General features: G+C 41.3%; 1 protein-coding gene and 2 long non-coding RNA genes across 17 annotated transcripts in view; 1 reads left to right on the top strand and 2 right to left on the bottom strand.

Annotated features, from left to right (window-relative positions):
• LOC107996734 (RNA-binding protein Musashi homolog Rbp6) overlaps positions 1–22,588 on the top strand; it is a 744,804-nt gene that overhangs the window by 383,565 nt on the left and 338,651 nt on the right. The gene's annotated exons all lie outside the window — the stretch shown is intronic.
• Positions 67–2,842, bottom strand: LOC107996736 (uncharacterized). The gene is made up of 2 exons (XR_001765866.3): positions 2,172–2,842; positions 67–242 (listed from the first exon to the last, which is right to left on the bottom strand). It is a non-coding gene; the product is annotated as an uncharacterized LOC107996736 (long non-coding RNA).
• Positions 17,335–20,200, bottom strand: LOC107996735 (uncharacterized). Of its 2 annotated transcripts, XR_009828790.1 has the most exons (3): positions 19,870–20,141; positions 17,516–19,676; positions 17,335–17,446 (listed from the first exon to the last, which is right to left on the bottom strand). It is a non-coding gene; the product is annotated as an uncharacterized LOC107996735 (long non-coding RNA). The 2 variants fall into 2 exon arrangements; XR_009828791.1 differs by having other exon boundaries at positions 17,335–19,724; positions 19,870–20,200.

Consider the following 22,588-nt stretch of genomic DNA (forward strand, 5'->3'; position numbering starts at 1 on the left):
TAGTAAGGGTGGGCCAATCTATCACGCCCCAGGGGAATGTTATTGACAGTGCAAGAACAGCCTAACCCTCGACTCCTCCTCCTCCTCCTCCTCCCTTTCGGTGGTTCTCTTCTTTCTCATTTCGGATCTTTTCTTCTTTCTCGTGTGTCTTCTTTTTCCCAGTTTTCTCTATCTTTTTATACATCCGCTTCGATTATCCGTTTCGTCATTCTTTTTTCTTCTACAAATGTATCAGAATATCGCTGGAAAATATAATACAAACTATTAGTAAATTTCTTTTAGTTTCGTGTAAGTTTATATTTATACAATTACTTTATCTAAATTTATCTTTTCGATAATTGATTATTCTCGTCCGATAAAAACACATTCATTAAAAAAAAAAAAAAACCAATATACACTCGCGAACAGAAGAATTTATACAATCCTCATTATTGCAAAATCGTATAAACTCGAAAAATATATTTTCATGCCACCGCTTTCAAAAACAATTTACGCAAAAACGCATATTGGAAACATTATCCAATATCGGGTACAATGAAAAAAAAAAAAACAATTTTACATTAAACGCGATATATTAAACAGATACAATCTATCGTTGTATCAATTAATATATAATCGTACGTGTGAAATTGTCAATCGTCGAAATTAACGCGATTCTTTCTCTCTCTCTCTCTCTCTCTTTTCAAAATTTAACTTTTCCCGCGGAACAAAAGTTTCATCAACGGTCAAAGATGCAACGCAATCACCGGGTTCAAATCACCCGGCTTGTACACGTTGTGTGCACCGGTTGTGTGCTCTCGATGCTTTTAACCCTCCCCCCTCCCCGTCCGCCCAACGGGTGGGCGGCAATTTTAACGAAAGTTATTTTACTCCCGACCGGATATTGACTTCTCGACGTGTGTAACTCCCCTTAAATGGCCACAGTAACATTAGTAGCGTTGACCACTTGGCCGCACGTGCGCCGCACCCTTCCACAGGATGTATGGCGTTCGTTCGCAAGGCTGGGATTTCCTCCTCGGAACCGGAAGCTTAAGAGCGGCTCGCCGGGCGGAGTTTAGCTAATGCCTAATGACGGGTCGTTTCAAATATTTACCGCCCGATCCCGCGGACTCGGGCCACGGCCGTAAACGCGATTACAGGAGGAGGAATCCCGAGGTAAGAGGTCCATCGATGTATCCCTCCCCCCCTCTGAATTTTCTCCAATTGCTCGATCGCCGGGGATCAACCGGGATGCCGAATCTGCATCTGATCTCCTCCACCCGCTTCTGAATTTATTCATAATCCTATCCGAGCTTTCTACCTCGAAACTTTATTACCCCCCATTAAGGATATTTCCGTTCCGTACGTATAATAATTCGTATTGTTTTCGATATAGAAACATCAGAGAATGGAATTAATTTGAGAAAGTAGATTGTGGGTATTATGAGAAAGAATATCGGTTTAATTCCTGCGCGATGTTATTTCGAACAAGATTGAATGTAAGATCGGATTAATTGCGAAATCTGCGATTCATTAATTTAAATTTCGAACGCATATGCAGCTCGTTTCTCTTTCACATAAGTGTATATACATACATATCCTCCCATTAATTCGATTCGCAACTTTGAAATAACAACACGAACGCGAACGAAATTCATTTAAACGAGCCACTTTCTCGATGAGCCTTTGTGCGATCGCTCGAGCAGGGAAAGAAAGAAAAGAAAAGAAAAGAAAAAGAAAAGAAGGTGGCACGCGTCGAATCGCATCTAGTTCAGATCGTCGGACGGGCGTGTAACACGGGCAACAAACTCGGCTCATTGTCGTCTCTGTCCTTTGTCCCCTTTGACGCTATCATCGCCCGTTTCTTTCACTTTCTAAACTGCCGCCGCCCCTCTCGTCCTTTCCTTTCGTGTAAAAAAAGAACACGGGGTTGCGCGAAGGGATCGTCTGTTAAAGGGTGCGTCGCAACGATATCGCAATGGGTGGAGGCCATAGTGCTTCGCATTGTTTCGACTCGAGTGGCTTTGCCTCGCTGTCATCATCATTTTCAATTAGTCCACCAGACCAGGTCGTCGTGACGCGATATTCTGAACCGAAGTCACGTGCACGAGTGGACTTGTTAATTATTAAGTCGCTTAAGAGAGGGAAAAGAGAGAGCGATTTATTAATTAACAATTTAAATAATCACCGACCTCTACCGTTCACTGTTGCTGCACCTCCTGTCCCCATTGCTTGGAAAACTTGGAAAACTTTCTCTCCATCCTCTCTTCCCTTCTCTCCCTCCCTTTTTTTCCTCTTCTCGATGGATTACACGACAAGCTCCCGCTTTATTCTTCCCAGCTCTTTATCGCTCTTCATAACTTTCGTTTCCTTCGTGACAAATGAAATCGCGATTATTTATCATCCACCCTCTTGCGTCTCTCGCAAGGAGGCTTGCCACGTCCCTTTGTCGCGGGAGAATCTGATTAAGGACCTGTTTTATCGCTGCTACGGGGGTGGATTTTTACTCTAGGTGGCGTAAAAAGAACATATTTAGTTTATGGATAATCGATCGATTTGTATAAGGATGATATTTTTCTTCTCCCCTTTCTTTTTTTTTTTTTTAAAGGATAACTTGATAACGAATACGTGAACGTCGGAGAAATCGATTCGTGGTTAGAGGGAATTGGGGATAAGTTTGTCGTTCTTAGATGGGATTGAATCGAATAGAATATGATTGAGCGGCAGACAGGTGCGTACACAAGGATGACCGTAACGCAACTCAGGATTACTGCATGCAGTGCGCCAGAGCACAGCTCGATCCTAACTATAAATTCATTGGATTACCCGTATCCCCATCTATTAATACGTTTGCAATCCCCGAAGATAGTCACGTGGGGAGTAATATCGCTCTGCATTGCGTTTAATGCCGAGAGAGAGAGAGAGAGAGAGAGAGAGAGAGAGAGAGAGAGAGAGAGAGGCGATGATGTAACGCTTTAAGAACTCATACTCGTGGATAGTAGACAACGTGATACGCTTTATAACCAATTTCATTTATATATTCGAGTTTATCCCAAGTTCTAAATCGTATTAACTCTTCGCGCAGGATCCAAGAAAGATTTTATTCCCATTGTAGAATCTGCAAAAAATATTTCCATATATTAGATCATCTCCTAGTAAAATTCCTCGATCTCGAGGAATCGTGGCGATTAAAAATTGACAGAAATACATTTCGCGCTTACCACCATATCTCCGTTGAATACAAACCAATCCCTGAAACCCTGACCTCTGATATTAACAGAATCTCGGTTCGGCAGAACTCGAGGCCGTTTTATTCGTCGGTTTACGATTCCCGAGTTCATTATTACGGTTGGTGAAACCACATCCCATATGCTTGAGCATCCGAACGGCGCGTCCCACGGGAACGAGCGAGAGAACGGGTCGTTCGGTACCCGTAGCTCGATGTCCAGCCAGGCAACTGATCGGCCAACATATTTCCCGCTACGCACGTTATGATATTGCTATATTATGCTAATTACGCGGTGCCAACTCATGGTCAATGGTGCATACTAATGGCGATGGCCGCGCAACGAGGTGCCGTTACGATTGATCAAAGCTGCTTTGATTATGGTAATTCATTGGTTATCGTCGATCTGGCGAACGTGAGAAAATGATGGTGGCGATGAAGAAAGGTGGATCGGAAGGGGGTGGTGGGAAAATTCGTAAAATTTCTACGATCGAGAGTTTAAATAGTCTCGTGAAATAAAAGGAGATTGGTCGTTACGCGCGTAATTCTCCTTTGACTTTATGGGTGATAAATTCGCTTTTGCGTAGGAGGTTGCGGTAGGATTTCGTCGAGACGTCGAGGATGAACGCGTGAATGATGAGCACTTTGCTCGGAGCTATGAAAGAAAATTATCACGAACGCTCGAGATTTTTAATTATTTTTGAAAACAGATAGAGAGAGATCGTTGTAGTTTTTGTTTCTCATTAGTACAAATAGTTTGCATATTCTATGTTGAAATTATTATCATCTCGCATTAATTCTATCATACAACGAAATTTGATTCGACGTAACGAATTAATTCTTCTCGCAAAAACTTCAGTTAATCCTCTGCTTATAACTCTGTGAATATGCGTCCAAGTTGTACACGCATAAAAGCGTGTTCTGATTAATTGATAAAATTAAAACGAAATGCCGTTGAAAATGATAGTGAGCGGAAAAATTAAATTATTCGAATATTCATTTTATTATTCCACAATATATTCCTATCTCGAATACCACAGTTATTTGCCTAATTAAAAAGAAAAAAAAAAAAAACAACGATGTTCGTACAAAAATTTGGGAAAGTAGTGCCCGTGAATTTTTATTCGCTCGAGCACCCGACCGTCCTTTTAAATTAAACGAGTTAACCATTGTTATTCGAAGTACGATATCCCAGATTGGCGAAATGGCCATGAATAATTTAATTTACCAAAATAAATCTTATCTCCCCGTTTCATATTCCCTCCTCCCCCTCTCGTTTCCCTCTCATCGACAATACACGTATATATAATATACCCATCGCGAAGAGATATGAAACCATCAACGACAACAAACACACCGCAATTTACCTGGTTCACGAATCTGTGTTATAATCATGATCGTGATTATCGCGGGATAATAACCGACCCAGATAACACGATGACAACGATTGTTATTGCGAAGAGCGATTAGCACTGTCCGCCTCGTCGGCTCGGCCTGCTCCACCACATTCGAAACTTATCCATTCATCGATTATGTTTCTGGCTATAAGCGGGCCTCGATATCGCGTGCATAGTTGATGGAAAATTGCGAATCGCGTTCCTCGATCTCCTCGTTTCGGGGAGGAGGAGTTATTCTCATGCTCGACCCTTCACGCGTCGATACCGATAATCAAAATCGGCGACGTGGTTATTATATTACAATTGAAATTAACGAATGAACGACCCGTTCATGGAACGTTTCGCGCACTTTATTCGCGCTAATTAACTCTTCCTCGTTAACCGTCTCGATGTGATGGAATAATGCGCGATATTCCCGTCGGTTTGTCCTTTTTGTATATATATATATATATATGCCGTTTTTCTTTCTTTCTGTTTTTTCTTTTTTCTTTTTTTTTTTTTGCTGATGCGTGCACGCGTATTATTTTCGCGCGCGGAATTATTTAATTACGTTGAATAATGTAACGGATCACCGTTCAACTATTTTTAATTTCTTGCGAAATGTAATTCCACGCTGACCTACGTACGATATTTTTCCACGATTATGTATGAACGATTGTTTCGACAATACGAAATTTAAATTGGAAATAGTTTCGATACAACAAGAATCGAATTCCAATATTTCGGGACATTTTAATACGACTGAAAAAAGAAAGAAAGAAAGAAAAAAAAAGAATCGAAAGATCGATTGGAGAAATTTTCACAAAAGTGGAAAACGGCGCAATAATATCCGAGCAAGAATATCCAAAGCGAATTCAAAAATTGGCGCGAAATATTACGAAGATCAACGCGAAAAAAAGGACAAGTGGAAGAATATACGTTTAAACGAAAGGCAATCTGAAATCACAGATCGGAAAAGTTAGGGATCTCGCCCTCTCTTTCTCTCGCTCCCCCTCTCCACTCCACCGATACCGCTAATTCGTGGACCGAAACTAATTCATCCCATCTAACCGGCGAATCCCAACACCCGTGAAACTCGTTCGTATGTAAGGGGGAGGGTGGTTCGAGGGGAAAATCATCCGCGCTTCGTAGCCAGCCCGTTTCCGGCGCTCAACAGCTGCACACCGGGCCGGAAGGATCGAGAACCCGCGCACCGACGATGTCATTCCGTCCTGTCGATTCATTGATTATCGATTTGGTATCGATGGTGCGTCGTGCGGATCTAGACACACCTCTCTCTCTTCCCCCTCCTCTCCGCGTCACCCCTTTATGCAAGTAGGAGTCACGTCGACCGAACAAACACGAACGGCCGCGTTCGTTTAGTCGTGCGCGTATCGAGGAGAGAGACATACACGACTGGATGGAAAGAGAAACAAAGAAATATAGTGGGTTGGCGAGGTGTGGAGGGGAGAGAGAGAGATATATATATATATATATAGAGAGAGAGAGAGGTTAAGATACGATATTTGCAGGGTTATTAGATAGCAGTTGCAATTCCCCGCGCTCGGAATATCGATCGTGCATTTACCTGATGAGCTAGCCATGCGTTATGAACACCCGTAGGGATGGATAGTCGGTCGGGTTTCATATGTAAAGAGTGCCGATGATTACGACGGCTCATCGTGATTCCGTGGTTTTCCTTACTCGCTACACACTGTGCGTGTCCCTCTCTTTCTCTTCGACCGGACCTTTGCGCGTTTCTCTTTCTCTATTATCTTTTTTCTTTCTTTCTTTTTTTTTTTTTTTCATTCGATCACAAACAGAGTGAAAACGAAACGCATCACTGTCTGTCCCCCGTGTACGGTCGAGGCGCATACTCTCGCGGATCGTCACAGGCACGAAACCGAATGAAAACCGGCGGCCAATTTATGAAACGCAACGACCCGTGAAAGCGATCCTTGATGGGATACCAGCCGGGATATACCTCCTCCTCCTCCTCCTCCCTCGGTTCCAAGGAACTCGCGATGTATCCCGCGGTATAGTAATCCGGATTCATTGGATTGCGACCAGTAGATGCGGACTTACTCTTGACGCGTGGGAGCGCGAGATGGATAGAAGATGGTGCACGTATTGTTTCGGGGATAATTGCTTTGAAAGTTGATTTCGCGTTATTAGCTGTTTGATACCGGATGGGGATTAGTTTCGGGATCGATAACTAGGATCCTCTCAAGGGATATCGATACGATGCGTGCTGCGCTTTCTTTCGAAGATTTTCCTTTGTTGGATTTCTTTTTTCTTTTTTTGATATTGAAAAATTGAAATTCAGCATTGAAAGAAGATTACAGGAAAGAATCGTGTAATTTTATTGTACGTAATCCGTGCGTTAATTTTTTTTTTTTTATTTTGAAAAGAATAAAAAATACTTGGTTTTTTCGTCGTAAAGCAAAACTTTTTCAAAAATTCGATTTAACCGAGATTTAACCGAGATCGCGAAGTGGAAATTAAATATTTAACGGACAAGCTGAAATATCCTTCACTGCGAAATATTTTGCGATAAATGAAAGAATTTGACAGGAGGCATGTTAATGAATTAAAGAATAATTGCGCGTAAATTCTGACGATTTTCCAGTTAATTCCAAGCCTTCGTCGTGTATATAATTGTATAACGATTCTATGGAACAATGGGGGAAAAAATTGCTGTGATTCAATGTTTCAGAAGCACAAAAATAAAGAGAGAGAGAGAGAGAGAGAAAGAAAAAAGGAACAATCGGTTGGTACCGACATTAATGTTCCACCACTTTCAGAATGTAGGAATATTTACAATGAAATATTCCTAACAATAACCTTCCTGTTTACGCCAAAGTATTTATGAATCAACAATAGGGAACACGATAAATAAATTTTTGAAAAAAAAAGGAAATCTGGCTTTAATTAAAATTTAATCCTTATCTTTTTCATTCTTTAATAATACCATTAACGAGTTTTCGATATTCAATTTCGAAAATTTTATATATATATATTCCGCGCGAATTATCATTTATTCCATCAAAATATTTCACACCGCGCAAATAATAATTAATCCACCGTAGTAAAAAAAAAAAAAAAGTATTTTATCACTTCTACGAAACAAAATAATAGTCGAATATCAAAAAAGATACCAAATAATACGAAATATCTCGTCCCCTCGTCGATTCATATAAAATACTTTTGTATACCCCGCGACTCGTTTTCTGGCAAACACGTTCCACGGCGAATTCTGTGACACGTACCGCGTAAATAAGCCACCTTCGATAGCAGCGAGGTATTGCGTTTTGCGGTTTAGAAATCTGATAATACGAAATCCCGGCCATTACGAATCGAACCACAGTCAAATGCCAATCAAACTTCATTGTAAATCCGTGCTTTGCGGCCTAATATCTCCCACTTCCGCCCCTCTGTATAACCTCCAACTTGGCCGAGGATATATTGGCGACGATTCCCTCGAGGCAACCGTGACGAACGCGATCGTACAAGATCCACCTCGTCCTCGTTTTTCTCTCCTCTCTCTCTCTCTCTCTCTCTCTCTCTCTCTATCTCTCCATTTCTCCCTTTCGATTCGCCGTTCTCCACCACGTACAGAATTTTCCTCCACGCGGAGGAGGATCTCCTCGAGGTGGGTTCACGATCCTCGCCCAGGGTTTGAAAGGGACTCGAAAATCTCGTCTGTTCGCGGGAAACGACAATAGTTCATCCACGACTCCGTAAGTGGGTTATTATAGGGAGCTGTCTGTGGCGTCTCCGACACGGAAATTGCTTATGCATTAAGCAAATACCAGACAGATATTCTGCGGTAGGATGAGCCGATCAGATCGTACGTGTCTGTCGTGGATATCCGCAGAATTCGATTGCGATTATGACGCCCGATCGTTCCACCGAGTTCCGATTTTTATCAGAACCAACTATGTTCTCATCGCCGAGCTTGTCGCCGTGGAAAAAATTTATCCTTTTGTTTTTTGAATGAAACCGCCAATGTCTGAATATGATAGGAACACGATGGGCTTTGCCATTCGATTTATGTAAATCGTACGCGTTGACGGAACGTTTAAAGAAAAAGAGCAAGTTTCCAGTATATTGTTAGTGAGATTATTAACTCGGTTAGAATTATTATTATTATTATTATTATTATTAAAATTTTGAGAACTTTAATCCATTGTAATAACCGAAAATAATGACTTCAAATTAATGAATGGATTAGAAGAAACCTTGCTCTTGAAAATGTTTTTTTATTTGCCTCTTCCGGTTTCCTGTATAAGGAAAGGTTAATTTTCACTCGTTTATTATCCTCGTTTTTGTTACTCTCTCGGATCTCTTGCTTGCAGCATCATCTCGTCTCACCGTGGCCACTATTCCAAACATCAGACAGACCCACTAGAAAAAAGTGATACACATTTTTAGAAAAAATATATGGGTCAGTGGGTCACATGCCCTCTCCCCACCCTCCATTCATAACTTCTGCCCCACTTCAAACGCTAAATTTTTATCTCTGCTGCAACCGATTGAAATATTGGGATGAAACAAAAAATGACTTCAATTGTGTGATTCCCTCCATTTCTCGAGAAGATTTTCATGATAAAATTTCTACATTTTGCATAAAAAAAATCCATGTTTCGTTTCGCGATTGCAAGCCTCTATTATCACGATATAAATCGGAATTAAATTTATTTAATTTTACATAGGAAGAAAATTTGGTAATTTCGTTGGAAAATCTTCTACTTTGCAATCTCGACATTTTTTCACTTAACACTACATTTTTTCCATATCCCCAACAGTATATATCTCACCTTTACCTTTTTTTCTAAAATGTACTTACTTCTCTCGGCCATGCTTTTTTTATACGGTTTCGCCCATAACTCACGCAAAATAGCACTCCCTTCTTCGAGTAACCGGGTGTGTGCAATTTTTCAAAAAAAAAAAAAAAAAAAGGAAAAAAAAGAAAAAAAGAAAAAGAAGAAGAAGAAAGAAGAAAAGAACGTGCAATAAAGTTTTGATAAAGTTCGCGCTGGCAAGTGGCTCGCTTTATCATCGAAACAGTAACCCACGGTTTTATCCTTCCTGTAACAATGTACCAAATCCTTGATGCGTATCGTGCGCGTATAAAAGTCGAGTGAAGCGGTCGTAAAAACACGCGAATAAAGCACGTGCACCCCAAACGTTTACGCAGCATTTGTGTACATTATAACGTGTTCCGTTTGTTTGGAGGAAGGAAATGTTATTTATAATCGATCGAAACGATCCTCTTCTTCTTTTTTTCTTTTATGACGTGTCATTTTCAGCTCAATTATTAATCTAATTTGAATTCGAAATATATTCAACGAATATTTATTAATATTCGTGATATTTTGAAATGGAGAGAAATATCATTAACAGTATTATTTTGCTTGGGAAACCTTTAAACATTTGTGCATCGTCGTTATAAATCTTTGCAATTGAAATTCTGAACTTTATAACGAATACACCAGCCGGGTTTTGCATTACGTTATGATGTGTATATCCAAGCAAAAGTTGCTCGAATCTTTTTCTATTCACAAATTGACCCACATCTGAAATTGAGCAAAATCTAGAAGCAAAAATTAAAATAGCTTGAATTTTATAGAACGACTCGAACGAAGGAGGGGGGAGGAGGTTGTTTCAAAGAGCGTCGAAAATAGAAGAAGAACATCATGACATTTTAAATAAGTTCCCCTTTCGCGTTGCATTAATTATTAAGTACAACGAATCTCATACAAATTTCTATAATTATTTCTGACGTGTGTATATTGAAAATTCAACAATTCAACGCATTTATATCTTTTTACATGCATCGTTTATGCACGATTTGCACGAGCAACAGACGGATTATTTCATTAATTCAACATTGAGATTGAACAATAAAACGACGTTTATTGTACTATAATATTTAAAGATATTTAACTTGGCGTAATTAGTAATATCATTAACATGTTTTTCACGCGCGTCACACAATTCATAATTTCGAAATAACTGTCGCCATATCATCCTCTATAATTGCGCGATACAAACAACACGATTTCGGGGGAATAAATTTCTACGCGTTTAACGATTGTAATTTTCCAAGAAAATTAAAATTTCCAATTAAGGAATTACGGAAACGTAATATAACAAATGTATAATAATCCTAAAATCTCCCTTCTCCCCTCCTCCTCCCATCTCCAAATTTCAAATAATTTCTCAAATTTTGAATTTCAAAAGAAGTTTCAAAAAAAGAAAAAGGGGGGCGCGAATCCCAATCCAAACTTCGAATCTTTCTCTTCGTTCCCTCCATCGGTTCTCGTAGAAAAAATCAGGAATTAAAATCAGGAAACAGGGGAGATCAGAGGTCGCATTTGCGGAGGCAGGGGTCGGTTTACGCTGCGTCTGAAAAAAAGAAAAAAAAAGGAAAAGGAAAATCTTTGAAAATTATGGGGGAGGGAAAAAAAAGAGCACACGCGTGGTCCTGGCGTGGAGAATCTCGAGAGACTGGTTCTCGAAACGGTACGAAATGCGAGACTCGAAATGGAAACGAGTACGAAATACCGTATGCCATTAACGGTTATCGGAATGGCCGTCGAAAAAAGTTCCATATCCCGGAGCGCGGGTGCGGGGCAAGCGGCTTTATGAACGAGATTTCATTTCCCGAGAAAACACCGCCAATACGCGGGCTTAGAGAGGCGGACCGATTTATTCTCGGACGGATTCAAGCCGACCAATTCGTCCGCTGCTTTGCCAGGGAATTAGAATCCCCTATCGTGACAGACCGATTAAACGGTTTATCTCTATCCTCCGCGACGAATTTGGAGAACCGAATTTTTCATCGGCCACACAGGATTGTCTTTGCGACATTCGAAAACGATATGGATTATGATTTTGATAGTGATTCGATGGGTATCGTGTTTTTTCCTCCCTCTCGTCGCTTCTCTTTCGGAAGATGCTCGGTTTTTGGGAAAGGATAAGATTTTAGCGTTAGTTTGCGTTGAATTATGATAGAGATTGTTATTATTATTGAGAAAGAGTGAAGTTACATCGAAAGAGAAGCAAAGTAAATTTGAAACAAAGAAAGTTAAAATTCTAATACTTCGAAAACTACCTCAAACTTTCAAATCTCGATCGAAACAAATGCATATAGCCGATGAAGATACACCATCGAGACGCGACGAATGAATCGCGGAGCAGAGTTTAATTGGCCAACGAATTTAAACTTCAACCTCCGCTTGGCGGAGGTCGATCGTGAAAAGGAGGAAGCCTCGATGAAAGAAAACAGAGATTCGAATAGTATAAACGGGACGAGAAAACTCGTAACGAAAGACAAAATAAACGAAAAATGGAGAAAGAAGAAGAATAGATTCGAGTTCGCTCAGAGCCAGTCACGCACGTCTCGCGTGTTAATCATCCTGACTTATGTGCGGCAGAGGCTGTATCGCTTCGAACAAGCGATGGTGATAAACGTTCGATGCCCTTCGGTCGAGAAAATGAGGAGAACGAGGGTGTACGAAGCTGGGAATTAATATTTGTAACTGCGTGGCAGGTTTAGGCGGATCGGCTTCCTTCTTTCGTTCTTCTCTTCCTCTACACTTCTTCTTCTTCTACTCTATCTTTCGCCTAACTATATATCTTTTTCGTACTCTTACTTTCTCCTCTTACTTCTTGCAAAGTCGTTTTTCTCTCTCCTCCAACTTTCTCCATCGAGGAGAATGATTTAGGGGTTGTAAATCTTGGTACAGCCGCGCGTACAAACGGCCACGGAAGGATTACGTTCGATACGAGGATAATTGGCGAGCTCGATACGTTGGCCTATCGTTGGCCTATCCTTGAAAGCTTTGCCGGAGTTTCCGTTCTCCTGTTGGCTCCACTCCCCTTCCACCCTTCCACACCGACGTCAGGATCGGCGATTAATCTAACCACGGAGGTTAGACCCGTTCCACCGCGAAGATCGTTTAGACGAGATGGCGTCGAGAAGTAGACGAATTGCCGGCCGGAAATCTGAATCGAACTAACCGAAAGTTTCGAACCTTTAAAATATTGCCATACTTCTCAACTGTGGATGAGATCTCTCCTCCTCTCCCTCCCTCTTCCTCCAACTTTCATCTTTGATATCATACGATGCGACTCGATTCGGATTCTTTCTCCTCCGACATAGATCCAATAAGAAGTGGCGCGATTTGAAATATTATTCTTGGGATAGCTGTTTCTTTTGTTCGAAATATACGTTCCTGTGGTTAATCGTGTAATTATACGTGATGCAATAAATTCTACGATGTGAACGAGTTTTGTAAAAATAAAAAAAGGAACAGATTATTTTAATATCGTAATGTTATCATCGAGATCGAGGAGAATAAATTCTAATGTATCATAATTAGGAGATTAAACGAAGAGAGAACTATTTCGAATAATTTTTAAAATACTCCCCAAAAATCGGAGTAATTTCTAATTTCCGAATTCTTTTTCTGCAGAGCAGAAACAAGCAACGCAAACATTTTGCGGTTTCATCGCGTCGCTCTTCAATTTCTTTCCCGTCGAGTGGCCCCCGACGTGTTCGAAATTTGTCAGAAAGAGGTGAAAGAAAAAAGAAGAAAGAAAGGGGGGGAAAAAGGAAAAGAGGGAAAAAAAACGCAGACGCGCGCGTACACACAAGGGAAAGAGCGGGAAAATTGGTTGGCAACAACGAATCCATTTTCCAAACCGTTGAGAACGCCAGCCTCCAGAAGCGAAACTGTTGCAGTATGGCCGATGAACTTTAACGCTCGGCCGGACAACAATAAAGGCGCTTTTATCGGGCAATTTTTAGCGGAATGGCTTGGGAGGCCGAGCGGATCCTCGGCCGTGCAAACGGCTAACCATTAAAATATTAGCGCCAGTTAATACTTTATAATCTTCGATGTCACGTGAAATTCGTGGGGGGAAATCGTGAATGTTTTAAATCTCGAAACCGGTATCGGCACCGTGCAAGATCGCCGCGCTCTGGATTTTATCGCGGCCACCACATGGAAATATTCCCCCGAATTTTCGGATAAATCTGGCCGTTTTAGGGGAGATTTATATCGGGTGTTTAAAGCGGTTCCTCGAAAATTTAGAAGCGTGCGGTATCGATCGAAATGAATGGAGAAACGTTTATCGTGGCCGCGAATTCGAGGATAAATTGTACTTTAGTTGTTGGTTAAACAAATGGAGGGAGATTATTTTCTTCGATATTTATTCAAACATTTTAAATGGCGTGTATAAATCAAGGCGTATGTGTGCCCTTCTCGCGTTGCGTAGTTGGCATCTTTTTTCTCTTCATTTTTTTACCGATTGGCAATTATTTTTATCACGCACGTTGAATTACATCAGCAAAAATTAGATGCATTTTAATAGAGAAACGAAGAGAATAACGAGATATTAAATCTATTTCCTGGAAAATATTAATATTCCTTTTTTTATTGTTCTTCGATTCTTCTTTCTTTTCCAATCAATTCAATCGATCGATAATATCGTTAAATAAAGTCCCAATTTCAATTTGTTGTTCGTGAAAATTCTTCTTCGTCCCATTTCCAAACTTTTTATCTCGAATTTTACCAAAACGTATGTAAAAATGGATTTAAAAAAAGAATGACTCGTTTTGCTTCCATCGGATACTTTTCCGAAAAGAAGAAGTTTCCTCTTTGATGTAATCTTCGTGATCTTCTCGATTCGTTGGCGCAAAAGTAAAACGACGTTTCGGCACACAAAGACAATAAAAAAGAAAAAAAAGAAAAGGAAAAAGAAAAAAAAAGATGGAAACTTTCTGTCAAGCAAATAAACGCAAGCGGATATTTCTACACGGAAGAAACTCTCTTTCTCTTTTCGAAAGAGTTAAAAATATTTATCGAGATCAGGAAAAGAGACGGTGAGTTTAATCTTCGCAACGCGCCGAGTATATTTTCGTGTAGCTTCGTATTTACTATTTACTCGAAAACATTCACGTCAACGGTAAACAATTTTAGGAAATCCCGACTTTTGAAATTTTGAAACTTCCACGAAAGAAGAATCCGTCTTCTCATCCCCGTTTGTCTCACTGCTGATCCGAGGTAAAATTGACGTCTACTTAATCCAATCGAGCAAAATGTTGTCTTTTTTTTTTTTTTTTTTAATAAAAACTTTCTTCTCGATTATAATTAACGTGGAAAATTAAATTTTGCGCAATAATCGTCGATATATAATGGCTATAAAGTTAAATAAAAAGGGAATAGAGAATATTGAAATATAGAAAATTCCTTTAGATCCCCCTTAAGGCGTGCTTATTCAAGCTTATACAATTTGAAAAGAGGCATTGCTTTTCAGGATGCTCGTTCAAAGAATATGTTCATCTCGTATGTACAACCTTCTGAAATTTATATGAATGTATCTCTCTGAGAGGCCTCTCCTCCTTGATACAGATATTCGATGAAAAGCTTGGAAATTTTTCGACTTATCAAGGCCGATTCCTCTAGACCATCGAACATTCTTCTCGTCAGAGATTTTGTTCCACGTCTAAGATACTTGGAAATCTGTGTCAAATATCTCGTCATACTCAACCCTTCGCCGTATCGAGTACCGTCATTTAACGAGAACTTTAATAAAATTTAGAAAAATTTTCTTTACAAATCAAAAAACCATCTTCATCATCAACTCTGTTCACCAAAAATTTCCAAAATTTCGAGAATCTAGGATCGACACGGGAGGAAACTAAACTATTAATTCTTTTTGATTATTCGACTTTCTCCTCCAACGTTTTACGCGGCTGTTACAATTTTATCGCGGAAGCTGCTCAAGGAAAACGGAAATAAGAGGCGCGGGAACAACCGGGGGGGAGAGAGGAAGGGTGGTGATGAAACGGGAGACAAGATCGTCGAGGCGATACGATGCGAACGACGATTTCGCGGCTTGTGACAAGAAGCCGACTTTTAACTCGTCAACGCCGCGATGAACGGAAGTGGATGAAGGAGGAAGAGGGAAAGGGACGGGGGAAAGAAGTCGGAAGAATAGGCGTTAGGGAGAGGGGGTTGGAGCCGAGGAACTGAGATTATGGCAAGGCGTAAATAACACGTCACTCCGTTTACTTTGCGTTGTTGTGACGATGCTTCCTGGTTTTCACGGACGCTGTGACTTTCCTTCTTCCGGTTCTCGGAGGGAAGTGGAGGAAACGTGGACGATCGGCGCGAAAAGGGCTCGATCGAGTGATTAATTAAGAAACACGAGATAAGGTAGGAGATTTTTGGTGCGAAACGAAGTTAAAGATTGAAGGAAAATGAATATTTTTATAAGACTGGTATGTACGAAACGTTGCCTCCTTCAAATATAATTCTAAATATAACGCACGATATTTCTTTAGGACGACATATTCAATTAACGTAATTTTTATATCACTGTATGCGTTTTTAAGTAATTTTCGAACGCGATTCGATAATTCCAATAATCAAAATAAATTATAGAAAATTTTCTTTTGTGCAGTATAAATCACATGTTATAAAATGAAAGAATTCAACAAACTCTAAAAAGCAACATTTCATATACACCAATTGTAAAAGAATAATCTTTTATTCGCGTTAACCGTAAAAAATAATGAAAACCGTGCCTTTTCTTTATTAACCGCCAATAATTATAAATTATACTTCACTACTCACAAAATTTCAAGGACCTCTTACAGCGGTAGAATCAAAATCTTTTCGTTCCTTCGCTCAAGATGTGCAAGATACGAATAACGAAAAAATAAACTTACTTCCTTCGATGATCGAAACGTCGTCCACAACTCCCCTCGCCACAGCCGCAGCGTAAATAAATTAAAACGTCTCGACTGCTTTTCACGCGCAATTTTCCAGCGTCTCGCGGAAAAGCGAGATTCCCCCGACGTGAAAATAGGTGTCGGACCTGTGCCGATATCGACGAAGCTTTCCCCCTTTCTCTTCACCGATGATGTCAACGGTGATCTATGATCGATTCCCAATACGGACGGGCCCGTGAACAATGAATTCACCTTAAGAGCATCAAATGGGCGCAGCACGATGAAAGCCACTTCATGGTAATTACATCGGCGATCCCCCCGATCATCTGGAAGGCGTTAAAGCGCGAATGAAATCAGCCGGGAACACGGGAGAGGGAGGGGGAGGAGCGGGAAGGAGGGGGAGAGGGAGAGAGAGAGAGAAAAAAACGATAGGGTTTACAGCTCAACGCCACCCCGTAGCGACGGTGGATGATGGATCGGTTCGTGCTGGAATAACGGCGTTCCGTCCTAACAGCCATTTCGTAATTACACCGGCAGTGATTCGCTTGCCTTCATCTTAGCTATCGGGGGCCCATCAATAATCTTTCCACGTTCTTTCCATCTTCCCTCGTTCCGACGTAAAATGTGTCGCGTTACACATATATATATATATTTTTATATAGCACGAAGGAAAGGGAGCACCAACGAACCATCCACGCGCACGTCTTCTTATCAAATGAATTCGCAAGCGGAAATTTGCGCGTATAAATATTATTATATCGTACGGATTAAATTTCGTACGCGTGTGTTTATATATAATACGCCTCGGTACAGTAAAAGTATAAACAAAATGGGTCGACTCGTTTCTCGTGTTTACATTTTAATCGAATATTATACGTCTTTTCTTTTAACCTCGAACATAATACGCACAATATCTTACAAATATCGTACAAATATTTCTCGTATAGAAATATTCTCGGACTTTTTAGCGTATTTTATGGATTTTTTACAATAGCACAATATGCGTTTAACAATAATTTTTATTCCATTTCTCGAAATGTGGCGTAAAAAGAACGGAAGAGAACGTGTGTATATTCACGTGTGCGTCTTCTGTTAAATGATTTCACAGGCGAAGATCTGTAATTAATCAGATACAGATAATTAATTAAATACAATAACGTAGGGATATATTTTATTAACACGCACTTCTCGTTTATCAAAAAGATCCTGATCTTTTTTTAATCTCTTTGCTGACTCTCCTCCAATACACGTGTTTTCTTACACGCACGACGTACAATCTTGCCTAAAGTATCATCGCATTCGAAATTCTCACGTATTCCCAGAATCATTTTTCACCTTATACACCCGTTCTTGCGATAACACATATATACATATATATATACGAAGCAATAATCTTTTCTTTCCATCTCTTTCCATCTCTTTCCCTCGTTCCTTCGTAGAGTTCCTCGGCAAGAAAGAAAAATAAGCAGAGGCATCCACGAAAAAGCGTGTGCACCTTCTCTTTCGATGATTTTTTGAGCGAGAAACCCGCGTGCGTACGCAAGTTTTTCGCGCGACACCAGGATCTATCTGGGATCTTAGGGGAAGGCGAGGCTTTTAGGGGATATTACATACCTCTTCGAAGGATATTAAATTCTGAGATTTGCCTCGACCTCTCCTATCCGTCGCCCCCTATCAACCCTAGCGTGTTCGGAGCCGCGATTACCCAGTCCAGCTTCCCCCTCGACCCTGTGTCTGGCGTTGCCCTTGTTGGTGGTGTGGTATCGCGGGAATTGCTGATTGCACCGACGCTTTTGGGAGAAGTTACCGCGGACAGAGCATAATGCCGTAGACGCTTTATGAGACCTGGCCAACCAACCCCCTTCCCCCTCTTCCGTCGTGCCGGTGAGCTTGTTTTTCGCGTTGCGTCAGTCTCATTTGTAATTAAAGCGACGGTATTAAAATGGTTTCGTCCTCCGCTAAGGTGGCTGCATCGACTCCCTTCCCATTCCCTCCTCCCTCTCCCCCCAGATTTCGTTCGCGAAATGAGAAGAGCTTTGGATTTCATAGGAAGCCTCGGCTAGGTTTCTCGTGAATAGATGTAGCTCCGTATTTTCCGTGGTTGTTCTCGAGTGCTTTGTATTTGGAAATAAATTATAAGTAAAAAGATTGTTGGTTGGTTTTATTTTTACGTGGGGGAATTTGGTAAGGAGGAGGTGAGACAATTTTTTTGGGTGGGAAGTATTTTTGTTCCTTGGGAGAGGGTTGTAATATTTGTCAATTTATAAATTATAATTCTAAAATTCTATTGCGTGGATCGAGTGCGTGCTCTCGAATCGAAATATCATTTCGTGGGTTGAATAATGGAGAATTATCCGGGCGGAATTAATTCATGGCCGTACGGGGATCGTTCCCGATTATTGCACCTCCCTCGGGTACCCCAGAGCCGATTAGGGTTATATTTCCTCTCATATTTAGATCGTAATGATCCGACGAATCTGAAATTTTATCGTTCCCGTCGTTTCTGTAAAGTGTTACGACGTCGTTGATACCGGGCTTAAATACCCTCGATCCTCGATCGGTGATCGGAATTTGCACTCTTTATATGAAATATAATAACAGCAGTTTCGCCGAATTTGGACCAGCTTCACCTCTTTTTTTTTTTTTATTTTCATTAAATATTTTGATTCAATAATTTGATGAAGAAAACTGAATATTGACTTTAAAAAGAAATATCAATACCAAATATTATTAATTGGAACAAAAAAGAAAAACTTCCTTATTATCTTCATTGAAATTCCCATGAAAATTAGGAAATCCGACGTTCGATAAAACGTCTTCTTCTTTTTGAAAAAAATTAACAAACTGTAGAAACAGACTCAAGTACAAATACGCGAATCGTTATCGTAATACGGAACACGCTATTCTCGGTTTCATATCATGCTGTACCCCAATGACTAGAGGAGGTAACTAGATAGAGGACACGCATAACAGAGGAAACTAATTACTGGGTTACAAAGGATACGCGGTGTCATTCTGATTGTCACCCTATCCGGAAACGTCAGCCTCCCCCTCATTCGAGTCCTTCTCCCAACTATATATCTCTCTCGCCGCGCACGCAGTCCGCCCTCGTGCATTTATTATCACGGCTTCTGTTCGCGTCCGTATGATTAATTGCCCACCGTTTCTTTAGGATGACTTTGCTACGAGAGAGGCACGACATCGTTGGATATCGATTTAAGTCGTTGACGTACCCTCGCCACCTTGTGTACCGCGGCTCACGACGCGGAGGAGAGGAACGAAAATGGTTTTTTTTCCCCTCCTCCTTCTCCTTCTCCTCCTCTTCCTTTTCAACGACGAAAATTCGCTGCGGATGACGAGGACATTAGTTATGTTTTTCGATAACGGCTCGTCGCTGGAATAAATTACAGTTTGCGAGATCGGGTCGGGTCTTAAACTACGTTTCGCAAGAGTGACGTAAAGAAGTCGGTAAGTGCGAGTGATGGTGATGATGGTCGTTCGCGTGTGACGGATATTTTAAATAATTTTTAACCTGTTACCTGGAAATTCTCAAGCGTTGAACTTATCGATGGGCAAATAAATTTTCTTCTTTCCTTCGAACAAAGTGCGGAGATATTTTACAAGAGAACAATCGGGGGGAGGTCGATGCAACGAAATTTAATTAACGAAACCTTCGTTTTTAATTATGCACACGCTCGCTCCGAGGCGCGCCTCGTTCCTCACCGGATACCTCGTCGTGACTAATGAACGTGAAATTAACAGACTTCTTGAGATCGTAACGATAGACGTAACGAATGTGTCGCATAAGCCTGTGTATATACATACACACACACGAAACAATGCAAAAGTACGGTCTATTCTAGGAAAGTGACGAAGCTTCTTTTTGCTATTTAATCCTTGTTTACTAACCGAGTCGCCGTACTACGCGTGACTAATTCAGGTTAAACCATTTAACCTCCTATCTCATTTCATATCTTCGCTCTTGTTGAATTTTCTTTCATCCTTTTAAAATTTATACAATTCATACCGTTACATTATCGTTACAATTGAAAATCGTATCCGGAAAAAGATGACTTAAAAATTAACTCGAAGCTGCTGCAATCCTTCCAAGAACCCGCGTTGCTCATTTTGCCATTGCCAGGGCTATTACCGTCGCTAAGGCTAATCCGTGACGCGGACGGGAACACGAAGATTCGAGAATTCCTTCCCCTTCCCCCCTTGCACAACAAAGAGGCGAATTCGGCTCGCTTTTGTTTCCAACCGTCCCGCAATTTCGCGTCCCTCGGCCAACAACTATCTCTATCGTCCACATCGGCACTAACTTTATTACCGGCACGCGGGTGGATATTTTCCAGGGCCCCCTCTGGTTCCCTCCTCGTGCTCGAAAAGTCGGCGTTTTAAGCTTTCGGCTATTTGCACCTTTTAACGCCGCGTCCTGTAACCACACCGACCATTTAACCGTATGGCACGCCTTTTAACCAGATAGTAGCAGCTTGTCTCCGGTTAGGACTAGCAACCCTTTTGAAATTATCCCGAGAACCTTCCTTCTTTTCCTCCTTCTCCACCCGAGCTAAGCACCCGAGCTTCCTCTCGTATCTCGCGTATACCCTTTACGCCTTTATCTTTATTTTCTGTTTCTCCCTCCCAGGGGACGATGGGTTGAACGTTAATGTAATACGCAAGGTCTAGCAGCGTTAACTTATACACTGTGTCCGAGGATTACCGCGTCGTTGCTTATCTGCGCTCGCCAGCTTCGTGTTGGTATACCACGACCACCGGGCCCGCCTCCGGAGATATGCACGTTTCAATTTATTACACGCTGCAGACAGACTCGAATTCCCACGTATAGTATACATACCTTTCCTCCTCCGCCCCTTGAATATTTCAGATTTCCGTCCCAGCATCGCCCCTGTAAACTAGACTCGAGTTGGTCGCCTTTTGTCACGTAGCCGGGCATAAATCTCGGCCACTGTTTCGCGCGGCCGCACGAGCAGGGCGGAACGAATAATACGCGGGGTCCCCCTCTCGATATTAATAGGAGGCTACGTGGCTACGTGGCGAATTTTAAATCGTCAACGAGGTGTCGTAACGAGGTCGATTTCCAGAGGACGGACGGGAAAAATTCTCGCGGTGTAAAAATGGAAGTAAGCGTTGAAGGTTTGAGTTTTATTCGAATGTTTCTGTCGCGTTGAATTTCAAATCGGAAATTGGTTGATGATGACGAATCTCTCGTCGAAATTATCACGTCTAATTCACGGTTGCTATTGTGCAAAGGAATTAGCAAAATTTGGATATAATTGAATTCCTGAAAATGACGTCCTGTTCGTTTCATGATTCCGCAATTCTTTTTAGAACGAAAGAAGTGCACGGTTCTCCGCTGTTCTCCGCTAATCGAAGATAACGAGGCATCGTCGAAACGCAGGGGGTGTTGGAGGCAAATCGATAATCAACGTTCGTTCCGCTCTCGTTCGCAACTCGTATCGAAAATGGAGTGTTGGACACGGGAGGAAATGGAGGTTGACGAAAGAGAAACAGTGGTCGTGGGGCGAGATTGAACAAGATAGATTCGAGCGACGTCGAAAGAAAGGGAGGAGGGTGTGGAAGGCGATTTCGTCGCGAGGAGTTCGATAACGAAGATGATTGAAAGTACGATTGGTGGCAACGGTAACCGCGTTAACGGGGTAATAATAACCAATCTCGAGGCGATTTCCTCTCGGCCCGATCAATCAGAAGACGCGCCCTCATTTCCGCCTCTGGACCCTTCGCGTGCCTTCCACGCGAGTAATCGAATTTTTCACCGGCTCGTTTTCAAATCTCGAAACTCTTCCTCGTCTACGATGGAAACGCCCACCGATCACGCAGCTTTTGCTTTTCATTTTCATTTTCTGTCAACCGCAATCTACGAATATATATATACAATCGTACCACTCCTCCAGGATCCGTTTTCCCGGGGAATATCGAGGGGATTGTCCGATGCAACTCGACATGTCCTCCCAGTAACCGTCCCTCTTATCAGATCGCGGATGCTCTCCGTGTGTCGCGCGTATCTCAGATACCACGCCGAATTTCAATCAAACTTGGCCAAATTTCAGAAGTTTCCTAAGCGATAAGAACGTATCGAAACTGTTCTTCGATAACGGCAGGGAAGGGGACATTTCCTAAAGTCGTGATTATGGAGATATCCATTGTACAATGTATTCGAACGTATTTCGTATACAGTCTGTTTTTTCTTGTTGATTTTGAAGCTGGAAATACTTG

The sequence above is a fragment of the Apis cerana genome, linkage group LG2 (assembly GCF_029169275.1).
Source record: "Apis cerana isolate GH-2021 linkage group LG2, AcerK_1.0, whole genome shotgun sequence".
Lineage (NCBI taxonomy): Eukaryota > Metazoa > Arthropoda > Insecta > Hymenoptera > Apidae > Apis > Apis cerana.